Raw genomic sequence first — 3,156 nt, 5'->3', positions numbered from 1 at the left:
GGAGGAGGAGGAGGAAGGGAGGTCACATGACCGCAGTCAGCTGAGAGAACCCGCTCCGCCCCCGGGGCCCCGATCCGGCTGCCGCGCCCGGCCCCACAGAGCAGCGGGGCCGGGGCCGGGGGCTGCCCAGCCACAGGCCCTGGGACGCCCCGGGGCAGGCTCGCCTCCTGGCTGCTCTCCCGGGGGCAGGACAGCAGGCAGAGCTTGGAGGGCCCTGAGCCGGGGAGCCAGGCCCCATGGGGGGCAGACCTGCCCGGGCTCAGAGGCGGGGGTGGGGGTTGGTAAGAAAGGCTGGGCCCAGGAGAGACAGGGCCAAGGCAAGAGCCAGGAAATAGGCCTCTCCTTGCCCGGCGTCTACAAGGTGGCGGGACCCAAGGCCGGCTGTGTTTTCGGGTGGTTTCCTGGCAAGGGGTGACAGATGCTTGTTGACCCAACAGGGCAATTTCACCCAGTCACGGCTATACTGAGCCCAGTAACGGATATAGCTTCCAAGGCCAGACCACGGCGATCACGTAGCCTGACCCCCTGGGTAAGACAGGCCAGAGACCTGCCCCCCAATAATCCCTACAGCAGCCGATCTTTTAGAAAAACAGCCCGTCTTGATTCTAAAAGTTGCCAATGATGGAGACTCCACCACACCCTGGGGTAGATTGTTCCAATGGTTAAATACTCCCTCTCTGACAAACTTACACCTTCCAGTATTTGCCTCTGAATTTGTCCATCTGCAGCCATTGGATGGTGTTAGCCATTTCTCTGCTCGATTGAAGAGCCCTTTCTTAACACAAACATTTGTTCCCCATGTAGGTAAATACAGACGGTGAGCGAGTCACTCTGTAACCTCTTTGCTAAACTAAATAGATTGAGCTCCTTGACGCTGTCATTCCAAGGCAGGTTTTCCAGTCCTTTCATCATTCTCAGGGCTGTTCTCTGAACTGTCTCCAATTAATAAACCTCCTTCTTGAACTGTGGACACCCAGCACCGGACACAGGATTCCAGCAGCGGTCGCACCAGTGCCAAGCGCAGAGACAAAATAACCTCTCTGTTCGAGAGCCCACTGTTAATGCTTCCCAGGATCGCATTAGCTCTTTTGCACTGGAAACTCAGGTTTAGCTGATTATCCCCCATGACCCCCCCAAATCTTTTTCAGTCCCTGCTTCCCAGGATCGAGTCCCCCATCCTGTAAGTGTGGCCTGCAGTCTTTGTTCCCAGATGTACATGTTTACATTTAGCAGCTTACCAAGTGATCCAGATCTCTCTGTATCAGCGACCTCTTCTCTTCCTTATTTACCACTCTCCCAATCTTTGTGTCATCTGCAGACTTTACTAGTGATGATTTCATGCTTTCTTCCCGTTCATTGATAAAAATGCTAAACATTATAGGGCCAAGAACTGATCCCTGCGGGACCCCACTAGAAACACACCCGCTCAGTGATGATTGCCTATTTACAATTATATTTTGACACCTATCACTTGGCCAGTTTTAATCCATGGAATGTGTGCCATGTTAATTTGGTATCATTCTAGTTTTTTAAATCAAAATGTTATGTGGTACCAAGTCAAATGCCTTACAGAAGTCCAAGTATATTACATCAGCCTTATTAGCCTTATCAATTCACCTTGTAATCTCCTCAAAAAGATCTCACATTAGTTTGACAGAATCTATTTTCCATAAACCCATATTGTCATTAATTACACCACCCTCCTTTAATTCTTTAGCAACTGAGTTCCATATCAGCTGGTCCATTGTCTTGCCTAGGATCAGTGTCAGGCTGACACGCCTATACTGTAATTACCTGAGTCATCCTATTTACCCTTATAAAATATTGGCACAACATTAGCTTTCTCGCAGTCTTCTGGAACTTTCCCAGTGTTCCAGGACTTATTGAAAATCATCATTCATGGCCTAGCGAGCTCCTCAGCCAGCTCTTTGAAAACTCTTGGAAGCAATTTATCCGGAAATATCTTCCAGAAAGGCATTCAGTCTTGATATGAAGACATCAAACTTCCTTTGTTTGTGCCAATGACCATCACAGTCCTGTAACCTGGCAGCCATCTTTGGCTCAGACCTTTCTGTAGGCCCTCACATCCAGACGATCTCTAAATCTTGCTGGTTTTTTTCTGCATTACATCTCTAAGGTTTGGCCTTTCCTATCCATGCCCACAGCTACTGCTCTCATCCCAGCTCATCCTCTTGCAACTTGATTGCTGCAACATCCTCCTCTCTGGTCTTGACAGAGGCAAGCTTGCCCTACTCAGGTCCATTCAGAATACTGCTGCCAAAATCATTTCCCCAGCCCATCGCTTTGCAGCCCTCCATTGGCTCCCCTTTCTCTAGCATACCTTCACGGCCAATCCTCACCTACCTCTCATCTCATTCACTATTGAGATATTGACTCCCAGCTAGGTTCAGAAAAGGGCCACAAAAATGTTGAGGGGGATGGAACAGCTTCCATCTGAGAAGGGATTCATAAGACTGGGACTTTTCAGCTTGGAAAAGAGACAACTAAGGGGGGATATGATAGAGGTCTATAAAATCATGACTGGTGTGGAGAAAGTGAATAAGGAAGTGTTATTTGCTCCTTCTCATAACACAAGAACTAGGGGTCACTAAATGAAATGAATAGGCAGCAGGTTTAAAACAAAGAAAAGGAAGTATTTCTTCACACAACGCACAGTTAACCTGTGGAACTCTTTGCCAGAGGATGTTGTGAAGGCCAAGACTATAACAGGGTTAAAAAAAGAACTAGATCACTGTTAGAGAGCTTATTCCTTCACTCTCCCACTTCCCTGGTCCTTCTCGCATGAACAGAGAGCAACAATACCCGAAGTCTGAAGGTGCAAACAATTCAATGTTTATTGGGGTGAACTTCCAGCAAGCTTAAATCCAAGTTCCTTTTTCCTTATTTTCGAATCCCCACTTACTTCCTGTTTGCCCCTAATTTATATAGTAATATTCACAGCTATACCTTAACCAATCATTCTACTAAAATTTACCTAACCAATCCTAACATACTGTAACATAATTAGCTAACCAATTATATCCCACCACCTTAATTAGTTTACATCCAGCAAAATTAATTATACAGCGGACAGAAACAATCACAGAACCAGACAGAGATCATGCAAATAAACATACAAAACAATACAGAAGCGAG

Source organism: Terrapene carolina, unplaced genomic scaffold (genome assembly GCF_002925995.2).
Source record: "Terrapene carolina triunguis isolate 2854851 unplaced genomic scaffold, T_m_triunguis-2.0 Scaffold427, whole genome shotgun sequence".
NCBI classification, from domain to species: domain Eukaryota; kingdom Metazoa; phylum Chordata; order Testudines; family Emydidae; genus Terrapene; species Terrapene triunguis.
The sequence above is the reverse complement of the archived record's forward strand: the minus strand, read 5'-3'. Positions refer to the sequence as shown.